The sequence below is a fragment of the Lolium perenne genome, chromosome 1 (genome assembly GCF_019359855.2).
Source record: "Lolium perenne isolate Kyuss_39 chromosome 1, Kyuss_2.0, whole genome shotgun sequence".
Taxonomy (NCBI): domain Eukaryota; kingdom Viridiplantae; phylum Streptophyta; class Magnoliopsida; order Poales; family Poaceae; genus Lolium; species Lolium perenne.
The window spans coordinates 29,230,651-29,249,139 of NC_067244.2; the positions used below are offsets into that span (position 1 = coordinate 29,230,651).

Consider the following 18,489-nt stretch of genomic DNA (forward strand, 5'->3'; position numbering starts at 1 on the left):
TTAAACATGATATATTTGTTTCGAGAGTGTTTAATCTATTATGAATGCTAGCATGAGATGGATCAAAATTATTATCGGAGCTAGATAATGTAATCAATTTTCTTATGGCATTAAAAGCTTGATCCCCATCACAATGAAGAAAATCTCCTCCCACTACAGCATCTAAGGCATATCTATAGCGAAGAATAAGCCCAAAATAAAAGTTACTAAGAAGCAAACTTAGGGTCATTTTAGGTTCAGTTTTACTATAAGAATCAAAAATTCTAGACCAAGCTTCCTTAAAATTCTCTTCACCACCTTGTTTAAAAGTGAAGATTGATTCCTCAGGTGACAGAGTAACAACTACAGGACTAGTCATGATAATAAAAATAAGGTAAATGCAAGTAACTAATTTTTTTTTTGTGTCTTTAATATAGCAAATAAGATAGCAAGTAAAGTAAAACTAGCAACTAATTTTTTTTGTATTTTGATATGATGCAGCAAACAAAGTACTAAATAAAATAAAGCAAGACAAAAACAAAGTAAAGAGATTGGGATGTGGAGACTCCCCTTGCAGCTTATCTTGATCTCCCCGGCAACGGCGCAAGAAAAAGAGCTTGATACGCGTACAGCACGCGTCCGTTGGTAACCCCAAGAGGAAGGTGTGATGCGTACAGCGGCAAGTTTTCCCTCAGTAAGAAACCAAGGTTTATCGAACCAGTAGGAGCCAAGAAGCACGTTGAAGGTTGATGGCGGCGAGATGTAGTGCGGCGCAACACCAGGGATTCTGGCGCCAACGTGGAACCTGCACAACACAACCAAAGTACTTTGCCCCAACGAAACAGTGAGGTTATCAATCTCACCGGCTTGCTGTAACAAAGGATTAGATGTATAGTGTGGATGATGATTGTTTGCAGAGAACAATAGAACAAGTATTGCAGTAGATTGTATTCGATGTAAAAAATAGGATCGGGGTCCACAGTTCACTAGAGGTGTCTCTCCCATAAGATAAATAGCATGTTGGGTGAACAAATTACAGTTGGGCAATTGACAAATAGAGAGGGCATGACAATGCACATACATGATATGATGAGTATTGTGAGATTTAATTGGGAATTACGACAAAGTACATAGACCGCTATCCAGCATGCATCTATGCCTAAAAAGTCCACCTTCAGGTTATCATCCGAACCCCTTCCAGTATCAAGTTGCAAACAACAGACAATTGCATTAAGTATGGTGCGTAATGTAATCAATAACTACATCCTCGGACATAGCATCAATGTTTTATCCCTAGTGGCAACAGCACATCCATAACCTTAGGGGTTTCTGTCACTCCCCCAGATTCACGGAGACATGAACCCACTATCGAGCATAAATACTCCCTCTTGGAGTTACAAGCATCAACTTGGCCAAAGCATCTACTAGTAACGGAGAGCATGCAAGATCATAAACAACACATAGATTGATAATCAACATAACATAGTATTCTCTATCAATCGGATCCCAACAAACACAACATATAGCATTACAGATAGATGATCTTGATCATGTTAGGCAGCTCACAAGATCCGACAATGAAGCATAATGAGGAGAAGACAACCATCTAGCTACTGTTATGGACCCATAGTCCAGGGGTGGACTACTCACTCATCACTCCAGAGGCGACCATGGCGGTGCAGAGTCCTCCGGGAGATGAATCCCCTCTCCGGCAGGGTGCCGGAGGCGATCTCCTGAATCCCCCGAGATGGGATTGGCGGCGGCGTCTCTGGAAGGTTTTTCGTATCGTGGCTCTCGGTACTGGGTGTTTCGCGACGAAGACTATTTGTAGGCGGAAGGGCAGAGTCGGGAGAGTCACGAGGGGCCCACACGCTAGAGCCGCGCGGCCAGCACCTGGGCCGCGCCGCCCTAGTGTGGCGCCGCCTCGTGGCCCCACTTCATCTTCTCTTCGGTCTTCTGGAAGCTTCGTGCTAAAATAGGCCCCTGGGCGTTGATTTCGTCCAATTCCGAGAATATTTCCTTACTAGGATTTCTGAAACCAAAAACAGCAGAAACAAAGAATCGGCTCTTCGGCATCTCGTTAATAGGTTAGTGCCGGAAAATGCATAAATATGACATAAAGTATGCATAAAACATGTAGATATCATCAATAATGTGGCATGGAACATAAGAAATTATCGATACGTCGGAGACGTATCAGTCAGCTTGCCGTTACACACTACCGCCCCTCTCTCGCCCTCCTCTCGCCCGCTCTCGCCCGCCTATCGCCCGCCTAACGCCCGCTCTCGCCCGCCCTCTCGCCCGCCTCGCTCTCGCCCCGCCCCGCCAAAGCTGGCGCCTCTCTCCCGCCCCTCTCTCGCCTCCCTCTCGCCGCCAACGCAGGCGGCAGCCGGGCGGGAGCGGGCGATAGCGCCGGGCGCCCCCGCCATCGCCCGCCACTCTCGTCTCGCCCCACTCCCGCCTCTCTCTCGCCCCGCGTCGGGCGCTACCGCCCCGCCTCTAGCCCGCAATGGCACCAGCCTTATAAAGGCACGAACTTGTGTTGGAAAATAAGATCTAGGCCATCCACATAACTTGATCTAAGGGACATGGACGCTTCATTCTCCCCACCCTTTCTTTCCTCAACGCAGTCCGTTTACAACGCCGTAATCCCAAAATCACGGCAATGACTGCACGCATACCCTCCTTGCTTCCTCCGGCACCCAGCACGAACTCCCTCCGTGCCGCCTGGTGCACTGCTTCCCGCGCATCGAAGCGCTCCTCCCTGTACCGGCGCCTCCCTGCCCGCCGTACTCCCTGCACAAACCAGAAGTGGAGGCAATCGCCCGCCGTCCTCGCTCGCCCCCGCTATCGGAGATGAAGGCGCCACTCCCCCCACGCGATCTAGGCTGAGTCCGCCGCCACTCCTCGCGCTTGCCCCTCCCGTCATAGGGTTGCTGGTGGTCAACCGCCCAACCTGCTCGCGTGCAGCCGCTGCCGGCACTGCTGCCTTCCTCCCGATCTGGCGTTGACAAAGACCCTTACTGCTGCTAATGGGGCACGCCCAGATTCAGCGTTGCCAAGCATTTCGATTTTTTGCACGATCACTTCCTTGAAGGTACTCGATGACTGACGATGAAGAGACTCTACAGGTAATCGCGTTTTAGGTCTAGATGATGAAGTACTTTAATTGCTAATTCACCGCGGTAATCACTTTTCAGGATATTGATTTGAAGTAAGCACGCATACATGTCTTTATCATCTCTAATCTGAATATTTCGAGTTTTCGCTTTCAGAGCCATTGGATATTCATTAATCGTCAAATATGTCATATGGATAGGTATAGAGTGTGCAACTTCACCAGCACTTGACTATTGGCTGACTTCTTATTTTCATTACTTTGTGAGTCCATTGGCTGATGTGGATAGGTATATTCCTTACTCTCTGAGTTCATATTTTCATGGTCCATTCATGAACAACACTCAGATGCATATAGCCGGAGAGGCGCCGTAAGCATATTTGTATCATAGAGGACAATGTTCATGTCGGATGCATGTACAGTCTTCCTATGTTATGTATTTCAAGTCCAGCGCACTTTATGCCATTGCTTGCATCACGTTTTCAAATGCTTACTTGCGCTCGATTCAATATTTTTGTTATATTTGTTTCAGGAGTTCATTGTTACGGCAGCTGCATCCGTTCTGCTTTTCATCACGGCTTCATATTGCCTGTAAACAAACTTGGACGGTTTTTCTACTGGCTTAGAGTACTTCTGATTTTTACAATGTAGAATGCTAAAAATGCTTCATACTACTGGTAAAAAGGACTGCTTCAGTAGGATAGAAACCTATGGACTGCCGGCCAAAAGGAAGACACAAATTTTTGAAGTATACTATTTTGTCACAGTTTTTGAGGTATAGAATTTTGGGTGCTTCTTTGTGTCTGAACAATTGTGGAACTCACTGCACAATGACTGGTGTAAATATTGTGTGCCTATTTATAATAGTGAAACTTATCAGAATTTTGATCCATGTCTAATGGGGAATGCCCGGATTCAGCGCCGCCAAGCATTTTGATTTTTTTTAATCATCACTTCCTTCAAGGTACTCGATTCGTCCCCTTTGCCTCAGTTCCGTCTCATGAAGGATGTTGTCGGCCCACCATTCAAGTTCATCTTAGTCTCTTGGTAGACATAGCAGTGGAAGCATTTAATTTTTTACTTATTGTTCTAAACAATAATGTGTTCTGTTCCAGTAGTATGCTTCAATTGGCTGCTTTGACAAGACTCTTAAGTCAGCACTAAATTCATTATGTTCGAAAGATTGTTACGTGCTTATTGTTTAGTTTTCAGATAAATTTTACTTTGTCATCAGAAGTGTGTAAGCATTCAGAGATTTTTAGGATGTTATCATTTGGTGATATTAGATGCTTTCTCAATTCAGATTTCAACCTGAGTGCACTGATTATTTGCAGGGCCTTGAAATTTTGGATTCAGCACAGAAGCTAAAAATCTCAACTTTACTGTCATATTTACGTTGCGTTTAATATCTGATCTTCAGCTCCATCATGCTAATGAGATATCCCGTTTATTTACTTTGTCCAGTTTCATACATTATGTGTCATAATATGGAGCTTTGGAATATCCAAATTTTATCACGCTAGAAGATATTTGGATCTCCTATAAATGAGTGACTGCATGAACCTATCATTTTAATACATGATACCATCGTATTGACTGACATGGTGGTAGAGATTTTGAAGGGCAAGGTTTGTGTTCGATAAGGATGCCTTTCATAATACATGATACCATCATATTGACTGACATGGTTATCTTTTCTATGCAGAAAGGCTCATCTTGGAACAAAATACACATGTTCTGTGACTTCTTTGTCGGGAAGACTGCTGCTTATAAAATGACTTTCATCTACTGCTACTCATATTCAGGTGCCTCTCTGGGTTGTGTTCTATGTTCCAAGTGTAATCAACCGTTGAAAGGCTTTTGGATGACAAAGGTAAACACGTATTTAAAGATTGAAGTTTTAGAACAACAGTAGTACTATTATCTTTAGTTAACACCAGACAGTCATTCTTTCAGTTCATTTCATGTGGTGATCCTGTGGGCCCTCTTTGATAATGTAATATCATCTGGTTTCCTTTCAAAAATATTTCCTTTCCTTTTTCAGCACATTGCTTGGATTGAAACTCCCCAATCTTTGACCTCGGTTTTGACGTAGGGGCCCTTCGTTGCTGCGCGCTGGTGAGGACGGCGTGGAAAAGTCTGAACTCCCTTTTTCTTTTCTTATGAGATGCTCGATAGAACAACACGTTTAGGACCCAGTATCTGGGAATCGGCAAGCCATTAATAGGTTATCTGCCATATATTTTTCAGATGAAATTTTATGCTATAAGCATGCATATTTTTCTTGGTAATTTCTATTGGATGGGAAGCTAAGTCGCTAGCTTAGATTAAATCATCATTGTACTGTCATGAGCTAACTGATATTTTTGGAAATTTTACGGTAGCCGCAATTCAGTAATATGACATAGCTCTTCTCTCACGCCTTTGTCACAACAATGATTTAAGTAATCAGCATTCAATGTATAAGCAGCTTCTTTTTTGTCTCATCAATTTGTTTTGTGGAAATTGCAAGTCATGATTACCTTTTAATTTAGGGATTTCTATTTTCGTGCCCTCGGTTCCTTAGTTGTGCTCAGTTTTCCCCAGCCCCTTAGTTTTTCCTCAGTTTTACCCTAGCCTTTGTCTGAAGACCCGCAGAAGGAGCTCAGACGGAAGGAATCTGTTTATTTGGACGTTCTGTGCTGACGTGTTGCGCCGCGTCGTCTGTGGGGCCGCGTCGTGTGGGGCCGCGTCGCGTGGGGCTGGTAGAAAGGGACCGCGTGGGACAGGACGAGAAGCGTTTGGTTGCACGTGAGCAGGAGCTGGGTTTTGTCTCTCTCGGCCCAAATTGGCATTTTTAAAAGCACCTTTTCCCCTCTTTCTCTCTCTGTCTTTTTCACCAAATTAGTATCAAATCTAGAGAAGCTTCTATTTCTGTCTTTCTTCAATATGGCAGCAAATCTAGTAGCAAATCTCTGGGGTTATTTATGCCTTTTGGCCCTCGTTTTTTGCCCAATATGGCAGCAAATCTAGTAGCAAATCTAGAAGCTATTATATGATAAATTCACAGCAGCATAATCAGAAAACTAAGTATAATACATAGGTAAACTGCATACAGCAGCCAAAAGCAGCCAATAACATTGTTAATGTTCACGACAAACTAAGCTGCAAAAATATACAAGATCACGCACGCAATGTATGGACAACAAGAAGATTAGGATGAATGAATTTGTTCTTCATTCCTCCTCATATATTTCTCCGTCGCTCCATTCGTGCAATTCCCCAAGGAAATATTCATTGAACTCCTTCCGTCTGCAGTGTGAGGCCAATACATCCTCCAAACGGTATGGCCTGTGTTCATTTCTCAAACCGTAGAGTCCTATTCTATCCACACGTAGTGGCCACTCATCCTGCATTTGTATCATGAGAGTACGCTCGATATAACCCAAATCCGTGTAGTAGATGCTGCCAGGTTGAAGTGTCGGGTACACTCGGGTGTCGACGGAGATACACCGGATAAAATTCACGAAGAAGGCATTACCGCCAATGTTAGTGACCGGATGGAGAGAGCGGCTCACGAGTGTCCACACGGTACACCAATGGTTTGCCCGCCAAAGCCGCGCCGACCAACAACACAAGCAGCGAGATCACCATCCGACTTCACAAGGTAGAACTTCGACGTCCAAGTTACGGAAATGAAATTAGTGTCTCCATCTTGGCGGTGCTCGCGCGCTGCTGAATCGTATATTGGTGCACACTATTCTTCCGATCTCAAAATTGTCCGAAGCTACGCATACGGTTCACCATTGAACGGGGTAATGCAACGGAAAACATGGTTCTTGATCGAAAATCTTCCTTCTCCCCAATCCCCATCTTCATTTATATCCTTAGTTGGAGTGCTCTCATCGACCCAACCAATTTCCGGCGGGTAATGTGTGGCAACGAAGACCATAGTCGGGGATTTGATAACAACATCGATTTCAGAAAAACGAGATGGCATCTGCGCCTCAAACATCGTGTTCGATTTCTTTGTGAGTGGGTTCAGCGGCCGTATCTTGTGCGGCGGGTTCTTACGGGCAAGCACGATGACGCCACGGGAAAAGCCGACGAAGTAGAATCTAAAATATATTGAAAAGATAACATTCAGCACTAAGATTGAAAATAAGATCTATGGTGACGCCACGGGAAAAGCCGAGGAATTTGAACCTTGCACGACGCAGATAGATCTATGGTGACGTAGCGGGATGTGCCGAGATGGAGGAAGGTGAACTCGGCGGCGCGTGGAAGGGCGTGGTGTAGCATGATCCATTCGTGCAGGTGCACGTCGGGATCGAGGTAAACCCGAGCGCCAATTTCTACGAGACTTGCCTCATAGCAGAGTAGCTGTCCACGTACTCCTCTTTCGCCAATAAGCATTCGCCGATCTTGTGAAGTGGTCCGTCGGCCGTGAGACCGGCCCGGTTCACGGAGGCGCCGCGCTTGGATGCGCCGCCCTCGGATGCGCCGCCCTCGGAGGCGACGGGCTCGGCGGCGACGGGCTCGGCGGCGACGGGCTCGGCGGCGACGGGCTCGGAGGCGACGGGCTCGGAGGCGACGGGCTCGGGGCCGATGGCCGCCGGCGCATTCTTCTTCTCCATCGCCGGCGGGGAGGGCTCGTACGGCGGTTGGGGTTTTTGGAGAAGTTGATGGGACGTGAAGGGGTGGTTTCGTGCGTGAGCGATAATGAGACGTGCGTGTGCGAGAGGGAGGGAGAGAGGGGCTTACGCGTCCTAAATGCGACCCGCGTCAACAATGGCACGTCTTCCACGTCCGCACCGCGACACGCGTCAACAATGGCACGTCTTCCACTTCTGCACCGCAACACGCGTCCTCGAGTCTAACCTGGAAATTTAGATATACTCATGTATACCCTCGAGTCATATACTAGCATTTTTTGTATGCTCAGTTTTCACCTTGAGTGCTAATGCGGCTAGTGCAATATACTCAGTTTACCCTCAAGTGGCTGGTCAACAGAGAGTCAACAAATGGGATTAACTAGTTAAATGAGTTATTTAATGTGCAAAAATTCCGAAAAGGAGTGGCACTTACTCATGGAGTCTTTACCACAAATTTCCACTTCTCAAATCATAGATAAATCGTAGATAAATCAAGTTTCACCACAAATTGCCACTTCTCAAATCACCTAGTAGCTATGAAGGTGCATGGTTTTCCATAATAAGCCCTACCCAAAACAGCTTTCCCCAAAACATACTTTGTCCGAATGAGACCATAATTTTCACACTCATGTAGATTTGTATTGCAAATAGTTTGAGGTAGGCCAAGATGGGTTTCATTGTACAAAACACGCATTTTCCATTTTTTAAATCTCATATTTGAATCCCTTAGTATGTTTACTACTCACTTGCCCTTGGTTTCTTGATACTACTCAGTTTTGCCCTCTCCCTTCACAAACTCTCACGTACGCCCAACATTGCCCCGATTGGTCTAGCCCATGTCACGCGGATCGTGCCCGACGACCGTTGATCGTATGATCTAACGGGCAGGATAACCCCTATCTCTCTCTCTGGTCGGGGCCACCACCCTCTCTCTCTCTCTGTCGTCGGTTAGCTTCACGCAAAGTTTGGTTTTACGCATTATTTTTCACGAGCTAAATTATAAACTCTTTTTAGGCATTACTTTTCACGCAAAAAAAGATAAACCATCACCGATTTGTTGTAGCCATTACTTTTCACGCACAAAAATGATACACCATCACCCATTTCGTGTACCCATTACTTTTCACGCAAAAAATGATAAACCATCACCGATTTTGTTGTAGCCATTACTTTTCACGCACAAAAATGATAAACCATCACCGATTTGTTGTAGCCATTACTTTTCACGCACAAAAATGATACACCATCACCCATTTCGTGTAGCCATTACTTTTCACGCAAAAAATGATACACCATCACCCATTTCTTGTACCCATTACTTTTCACGCAAAAACGATAAACCATCACCGATTTCTTGTAGCCATTACTTTTCACGCACAAAAATGATACACCATCACCCATTTCGTGTACCCATTACTTTTCACGCAAAAAAATGATAAACCATCACCGATTTTGTTGTAGCCATTACTTTTCACGCACAAAAATGATAAACCATCACCGATTTGTTGTAGCCATTACTTTTCACGCACAAAAATGATACACCATCACCCATTTCGTGTAGCCATTACTTTTCACGCAAAAAATGATACACCATCACCCATTTCTTGTACCCATTACTTTTCACGCAAAAAAGATAAACCATCACCGATTTCTTGTAGCCATTACTTTCCTTTTAGGCATTACTTTTCACGGTAAAATGATAAACTATACCCCCACAACGGTCGACTCCTCCTTAATTTATTGTGTATAAACCCCCACAACGGTCATCTCCTCCTTATTTTATTGTGTAAACCCTACAACGGTCATCTCTCCCTTATAAACACCCACACGGCCATCCCTTGTGTCAATAGGTTCTCGCCTCTCTCTTCTTTTCGTTCACATACACTTTATCCATTGCCATGGCTTCCACGTCTCGGACGCGGACCGGAAGGGGAAGGGGAAGGGGAAGGGAAGTGGATCATCATCATTGCCACCACCACCGTCAACACCGCCATTGATCATAGAGGAGTTCTTCATCGTCGTCTATGAAGACCCTTTGGTCAAGAAGGTACGTACGCGTTCCCACATATATGATGCATGTGATTAATTATGGGCATGTTCTAAAAAACCTTTAATTTCAAGGGTTCCCTAATTTCAAACGATCGGCGCTCGATCTCTTTGCAGGAACTCCCAAAAAAATTTGCGGACTATCTTGACGGCAAGGAGCCAGCTAAGGTGTATCTGCGAGCAGCTGACTGCGGTCCTCGTCTCTGGACCGTGGAGGTCCTATTTGACGGACAAGGCCGGATGTACCTCGACAAGGGCTGGGAGAAATTCGCCATCGCGCACTGTGTGGATTTCGGCTGGTTCGTACACTTCAAATATGAAGGCGATGATGTGCTCACAGTGAAGGTGTTCGACGGAACAATGTGCAGGAGGTACTACTACTCAGACGACGAAGATACTGACGATGAAAGCGACGACGACGTGAAGCCATGCATCCATCCCCTTTAGATAATTAAGGGGATTATGACCAAGAATATATATGTAGCTTCATATGCATCGATTTAGAGATCTAGCTATTTTCTATATATTATGCATGTAAAAAATAATATCGCATTTCCACTATTATTCGAGCACCACATCCTCCAAACGATGCCGATGCCGATGCCGATATCGGCATGGTCAGAACGGCTATGCTCGCCGCCACTGCTAGGTCAACGTCGGGATACACAATGTTTAGCATAAGAGTCACTTTAGATTAAGCTGCGAAAATGGGCTGAGGCGACCCCTACAGAGCGGCTCTATATTATATTCTCTAAATAAAATAGACGACCACAGCGGTCATTGGCTGCGGAGGCCCCACAGAGCGGCAATATATAATTTTCTATAAATAAATAGACGACCCACTGGTCATTGGCTGCGGCAGCCCCATAGAGCGGCCCCATTTGTCATTGGCAGCACCGCGTATACAATCAGGAAATAAAACGGCCCACGCGTCAGCGGTAGATAGATCCACCCGTCAGCACGAGACGGTCAGCGAGGAACTGACCTCACGGTAACGGTAAGGCCTCTGACCTGACGGCAACCCGCGTCTTCGAGGGGTTTCAAACTAGAGGGAGGGGAAAACTGAGGAAAAACTAACGAGCTGGGGAAAACTGAGTACAACTAACGAAGCAGGGGCACGAAAATAGAAATCCCTTTAATTTATTACATTATATGTTGTCCATAAAAATAAATTGCTATCTCACATATGTTGTTTGCTAGCAAAACTTATCAGGTTCTGGTTAACATGGTGGCTTGGTGCATATACTGGAAGCTAGAACAGAATTTGCAATGTCAGAAAGAGCTAGAGATCAATGAAGACACAACGATTGTGCACGTATCAATCAAAAGATGAAGATGACTCAAAAGAGAGCCTTGAGCAATATTGGTTACGGATCTATCAGCATTATGAAAATATACAATCACTTATCTTATATATTGTTTGTTCCATCATATAATACGAGCACCATATTGCTTGTGCAACTTGTCCATGTATTGGATGTTTGATGTAGCCCCGCTCACCGACGTCGCTACACCAAGACCAACAAGTCCCTCAAGTGGACCGATGACACGAGCCCGAGTTAAAGCTCTACATGATGAGGTGAACTCGCTCCTCACCACCCTTGATCTTGGTACTCCTTTGGATGGAATGCTACCTCATGCCGATGTGTTATGTGTCATTAGGTACAAGGCGCATCAAGACCCCGGAGAGGAGGACATGCCATGGCCAAGGGAAGGAGAGGAGCAGCGGGACATGGAGATGATCACGAAGCCGAACCCGACGTCGATCGAAGCGCTCCAAGGAAGAGAAGGACGCTGGCCGGTCCAGGACCCGGTCAGACCGGCCCCACAACCGGGCGCCCCGGTCCCAGGCCCGGTCAACCGGGCGCCAACCGGCGCAGCTCCCTCGTACCGGACGAAGACCGGAAACCTCGCAGATTCCCGGTTGGCGCCCGGTCGGCGGACCAGGACCGGACCACCGGTCACAGATGGCCGACCGGATCCAAACCGGGTCTGACGGGAATGACCCACCAAACTGCCTTAAGTTATCCCTTCGCGTACCTGTTCGCCCTTGCTGGCCATGTGTGCCTATATAAGTAGCCTGGACCCCTCCTTTACCCTTTAGACTTGTTTTGAACTCAAACCTACATTTGAGCTTAGTCTCCCTAGGGTTATCATCCCTCTGTAATCAAGGCACCTTGGTTGTTGATTTGGATCTTGTTGAGTGAGATTCTAGTACAAGCTACTCTCTCTCCCTCATCAAGCTCTTCTTCTCCAACCCCAATCTCTCTCCGGGAATTCTGCCACGTGCCTCTTCCTCGGAGATTCTATTGGCGTGGTCCATCGAGCCACGGAGGTAAGCATCGGGTGTATTGGGTTGGTGTGCGTGCGTGAGTCTCGGCGTTCTTCGTGTTCTTCGTGTTCCTCGCGTTCTCCCACCTCTTCCCTTGGGTTTCGGGGTCAAACCGCGAGATCGGGCCACTCCCGGGATCTTAGACCTCATCATATGGTATCAGCAGATCTTGGTTACCGCGGATTTGACCCTCCACCCACCCGATTTCGTTCCTAGAAAATTTTCCAAAAAAATCCCCAAAAATAGCCCCAAATTGCCTCTTGACCGATCTGTGATTTGGTTGCGTTTTGAGTGGTTTTGGTCCGTGGATCTGGTGTTGTTGTGCTTGATCTACTATTTCCCCAACTTTGAGCCTCCAATTCCATCGTTTTCCCGTCGATTTGCTCTTTGGATTTGGTTTGGGGAAGAACAGGAGAGAGAAATCGCGAAACCCGGTTGAGAATCCGGTCAACCGGACCCCAGACCGGACGTGCCGGCCCAGAACCCGGTCGACCGGGCGGCAACCGGATCCGCCGGTCCTCAGTCCGGTCCAACCGGCCCCAGACCGGGCGCAGCTCCGCGCCCTCCTTCGAGCTCGTTTTCCGGCGACATCCACCACCACCACCACCACCACCACCATCATCGCAGGTATAACTTGCAGCTTTCCCCTTGTAACCCCTCTTCCTTTTGCGATCTATCCCATCGAGCATTGCTTGTTTAGTGTTGCGAGACATTGCACGTGGCCCTGCATTGTGAGGTGTGTGTGTCGTGTTGAGTAAAGCATCCAAGCAAACACTCGTGTGGCAAGATAGCAAAAGCGAGGCTAACGCTAACATAGTGTGTGAAAAAGCCCCAAAAACACAAAAAGAGTGCAAGTCGCACCATACATCCATACATACAAAAGTGTGAAAGTGCCACCATAGATACAAAGGAGTGCAAGTGCCACCATATACAAAAGAGAAAAAGCTTTTAAGCAAAGGAGAGATAAGAGAAGAGAGGCCGCGTGTGAATCTTGTTGTCTCTTCCTTTGCAACCGAAGCTTTGGCTCTCCTTGTGTTAGTGTGACACCGAGCACTTATACATACACTTTTCCGCTCACTTTTGGTTGCACTAACCCCGCTTATCTCGTGTGTGTGTTCCACAACTTTTCCGTGTTTATAGTGATCTTCACATTGATATTTGAATTTTTGGACCTTACCCACTTTTAACAACATACTCGATCTTGGATTTGTCTTTTGGCTTTCCTCAACACTCGCCTAACACCATATTTGCTAGCTTTTGCGTGTGGTTTTGCGTGTGTCCCGATACACTTGATCTTGCTTTCGGCTTGGTTGATTGCCTCAATACTATCTTACCTTGGTAAGAGTGCGAGGTAGTCTCCTTCCACTAACATACACAACATAGTTCTTGTCTTGACATCATCGATAGGAACGGAGACGACTCAAGGGATGGAGAAGTCCTCCGCAACACCGAGAGGTTGGCTACTCAACACAACATATGGACACAACGCCAAGAGTTCAAGGAGCAACTCGCTCTCTTCGAGACGCGCATCGATGAACAATACGAGGAAGTGGCTCACAACTTCTCCACCGTGAACCAAGACTTGGCTCTTCTTCGTGAAGCTACGGACAACTTGAATGGCCAAATGGCGGCTAATGATGCAAACATGGAGCGGCGCATGGATAGCCTCGAGCGCGCCATCACCAACTTGGGTCGCCATCGCCGACACCGCTCTACTTCCTCTTCATCAAGCTCGCCACAAGATTACTACTCTCATGGTGGCCTTTCGTCCTCAAGCTCTTCCTCAAGGCATGAAGACCATCATCGACCTCATCGCCCACATGCTCGTCATGAAGACTCTCGCTCCAACTCTAGGCGTGGAGAAATACATCGCCATGCTCGTCCACATGAGCGTCCTCCACAAGACCAAGTCTTACAAACAGATCGTCACCAAGCGGATCGCCATGCCACCATGGGCGTGACGACCAACCCCAAGACCAAGGTCCTCAAGATCAACCTCGGCGAGATCTCCGCCGCCACCCTCGCCATGACCAACGTGGACGAGGAGAACCACACCATGATCAAGATGAGAGACCCAACATTGAGCATCGTCAACAACCGCGACAAGATCTTCAACCACACCCTCACCGTGAACCAAGTGAAGCAAGTGTTCACCTTCAACGCCAACCCAATGCTATGGTTGGCCGTAGAAGACCTCCTATTCCTCCTCTAGCCGCAAGAGATGAAGGCGCCCCTCCTCGTAGAAGAAACTTGGAGGATGAAGAAAACATGTTTGGAAGGCTCAAATTCACCATGCCAAAGTTCAAGGGTGAAGAAGATGCCGAGGCCTACCTCTCATGGGCACTCAAGGTTGACAAGATATTACGCATCCACAACTACTCCGGTGCCAAGAAAGTGGCTATGGCATCGCTTGAGTTTGAGGATTACGCCGACACTTGGTGGGAGCAAGTCCTCACTCTTAGGGAAGAAAAGGGTGAACCCCCAATTGACACTTGGGAAGAGATGAAGAAAGAGATGCATGCTCGCTTTGTCCCAACTCACTACATGACCGACCTCTTCAACAAGCTCCAAAAGTTGAAACAAGGCACCAAGACCGTTGAGGAGTTCTACAAGGAGATGGAGCTCACTATGATGCGAGCCAACATCCAAGAGTCCGAGGAACAAACCATTGCTCGTTTCTTCAATGGCCTCAACTACCCCATCACGAGAATTGTGGAGTTCCAACCATACTCCAACATGGTTGAGTTGGTCCACCAAGCATCGAAGGCCGAGCGCCAAGTGATTGAGGACATCAAGTACTCCAAGGTCAAGACCTACTTCTCCTCCAAGCTCGCTTCATCAACTCCTCCGACTACATCAACTCCCCCTACTACAAGTGTCAAGGCCGACGCATCCTCTACACCATCCAAGAAACCGACTATCCAAAGTCGTATGAAGCAAACGGTCTCCTCCACCGCCTCCTCTAAGGCATCCACGGGACCCTCTAGTATCACTTGCTTCAAGTGTGGCACCCAAGGTCACAAATCGTTTGAGTGCAAGAACACCAAGGTTATGATCACTATGGAGAATGGTGACATCGAGACGCTAGATGAAGATGAATACGAGGCCCTTGTGCAAGCCGCCGTGGAAAGTGAAGAAGCTTATGAGCAAGAAAGTGGAGAAGATCCTCTCTTATGTGAGCATGACCCAAGTCCCTCACTTGTAGTCACAAGGGTGCTAACAACACAACCTCAAGCTATGGAATACCAACGGTGCAACATCTTCCAAACCCGTGCCGGAATTGGTGGCAAGTCGATCAAGGTCATCATAGATGGTGGAAGTTGCCATAACCTGGCTAGCACCGAGTTGTGTGAGAAGCTCAACCTCACTCTCCGCAAACATCATCACCCTTACCATATCCAATGGTTGAGTGACAAGGGCAACGTCAAGATACAACATACCGTCACCGTCACTTTCAAGATTGGACCTTATGAGGACACTATCGAGTGTGACGTGGTACCCATGACGGTGTGCCACATGTTGCTTGGCCGCCCTTGGCAATATGACAAGAAGGCTATACATGATGGACTCTCCAACACATACACCTTCAAGGTCAACGACAAGAAGTTGGAGTTGCGCCCGATGACTCCTAGCCAAATCATCGCGGATAATGCGAAGGCTTTAGCGAGGGCACAACTCCGCACCCACCATAGTGAGATGAGAGGAGAGGGAGCAACCCACCACAAAGATAGTGAGCGCCACAAGCCATATATGAGTGAGTCTAAGAGTGTCCTTATAGCCACCAAGAGTGAGTGGAGAGAGGTCCAAGAAAACCCATCCACCATATTGCACTACGTGCTCATATGCAAGGGACCCTCGTCGGCGACTAACGACTTAACCAACATTCCTCCGTCTTTGTTGTCTCTTTTGCAGGAGTTTCAAGACGTCTTCCCCGACGAGCTCCCTCATGGACTACCACCACTTCGAGGCATAGAACACCGCATCGACCTCATACCCGGCGCTCCGCTTCCAAACCGTGCCGCCTACCGCACCAACCCTGAAGAGACAAAGGAGATCCAACGCCAAATTCAAGATCTCCTCGCCAAAGGGTATGTCCGCGAAAGCCTAAGCCCTTGTGCGGTTCCCGTGATTCTTGTGCCTAAACCGGATGAGACGCAACGGATGTGTATGGATTGTCGCCCCATCAATGCCATTACCGTCCGTTACCGCCATCCCATTCCGCGTTTAGATGACATGCTTGATGAGTTAAGCGGTGCCACGATTTTCTCTAAAGTCGATTTGCGTAGTGGCTACCACCAAATCCGCATGGCCATTGGTGATGAATGGAAAACGACATTCAAGACCAAACTCGGTCTCTATGAATGGCTCGTTATGCCTTTCGGTCTTTCCAATGCTCCATCTACTTTCATGTGCCTCATGAATCACATCTTGCGTCCTCTCATTGGCAAGAGTGTGGTTGTCTATTTCGATGATATTCTCATTTATAGCAAAAACCTCGAGGACCATGTGCAACATGTGAGAGAGGTCTTGTGCATCTTGCGTCATGAAAAGCTTTATGCTAACCTCCCCAAGTGCACCTTTGCTCAAAAAAAATTGGTTTTCCTTGGCTTTGTGGTTTCCGCTAATGGGATTGAAGTTGATTCTTCCAAGGTGGAGGCCATCCACAATTGGCCTACCCCTACAAATGTTGGTCAAGTCCGAAGTTTCCATGGACTTGCCGGGTTTTACCGCCGCTTTGTGAAAGATTTTAGCACCATTGCTTGCCCTTTGAATGAACTTACCAAGAAGAATGTTCCATTTGTTTGGGGCAAGGCCCAACAAAATGCTTTTGATGAGTTGAAGAAACGCCTTACCGAAGCTCCCCTTCTTGTGCTTCCAAATTTTGCAAAAACTTTTGAGATTGAGTGTGATGCAAGTGGGCTTGGTATTGGTGGTGTTCTTATGCAAGAGGGCAAACCGGTGGCATATTATAGTGAGAAGTTTGATGGCGCACGCCTCAACTATCCTATATATGACAAGGACCTCTACGCTTTGGTTCGTGTTCTTGAAGTTTGGCCACACTATCTTTGGCCAAAAGAGTTTATCATTCATTCCGACCATGAGTCCTTGAAATATTTGAAAAGCCAACACAACTTGAACAAACAACATGCAAAATGGGTCGAGTTCATTGAGTCCTTCCCATATGTGATCAAATACAAGAAGGGCAAGGACAATGTTGTGGCGGATGCTCTTTCCCGCAAAAACACCCTTTTGCTAACTCGTTTGGATTTTCATGTTTTGGGACTCGAAGAGATCAAAGAACTCTATCCTTCCGATTCTTTCTTTGCTCCCATATTTGAGAAATGCTCCGTTGAACGAGGAGTGAATGATTTCTATTTGCATGATGGCTACTTGTTTAAAGCTAACAAGATTTGTATTCCCGAGTCTTCGCTTTGAAAATTGCTTTTGCAAGAGTCACATGGAGGAGGTCTTATGGGTCACTTTGGACGTGACAAGACACTCGCGATGCTATCCACTCATTACTATTGGCCAAAGATGAAGCGAGACGTGGAGCGCCTATGCAACCGTTGCACTACATGCCTTCAAGCTAAGTCCACTTCCAACCCTTATGGTCTTTACACCCCATTGCCTATTCCTTATGCACCATGGACCGATATTAGCATGGATTCGTTCTAGGATTGCCTCGCACTAAGCATGGTCATGATTCCATATTTGTGGTAGTGGATAGATTCTCTAAGATGGCTCATTTCATACCTTGTCACAAGAGCGACGATGCTTCACACATTGCTTCATTGTTTTTCAGGGAAATTGTCCGCCTACATGGAGTACCGCAAAGCATTGTGTCGGATCGAGACGTCAAGTTCATGAGTTATCTTTGGAAGTCGCTCATGGCAAAGTTTGGAGTGAAGCTCTTGTTCTCATCATCATCGCACCCGCAAACGGACGGCCAAACAAAAGTGGTCAATCGAAGCCTCTCCACTCTCCTACGCATCCTCGTGAAGAAGAACTTGAAGTCATGGGAGGAGTGCCTTCCTCACGCGGAGTTCGCCTACAACCGCGCCAAGCACAAGACTACATCAAGGAGCCCCTTCATGGTCGTCTATGGCTTCGAACCTTACACGGCACTCGACATACTCCCGCTCCCCCTTCACGAGCGGACCAACATGGACTTCGACAAACGCACCGCCGCCGTCAAGAAACTACATGAAGATACAAGAGCGACCATACAAGAACATGTGCTTCGTCAAGCAAACCGCATCAACGCCAAGAAGAAGGAAAGAATATTCCAAGAAGGAGACCTCATTTGGATCCACCTCCGGAAGGAAAGGTTCCCTCATGAGCGCAACTCCAAGCTCAAGCCAAGAGGAGATGGCCCCTTC

General features: G+C 47.0%; 1 long non-coding RNA gene across 1 annotated transcript; it reads left to right on the forward strand.

The window, feature by feature from the left end:
• The first annotated feature begins 2,636 nt into the window (after positions 1-2,636).
• LOC127345160 (uncharacterized) lies at positions 2,637-5,624 on the forward strand. Its single transcript, XR_007878476.2, has 3 exons — positions 2,637-3,386; positions 3,630-4,725; positions 4,803-5,624. It is a non-coding gene; the product is annotated as an uncharacterized lncRNA (long non-coding RNA).
• Positions 5,625-18,489: the final 12,865 nt, after the last annotated feature.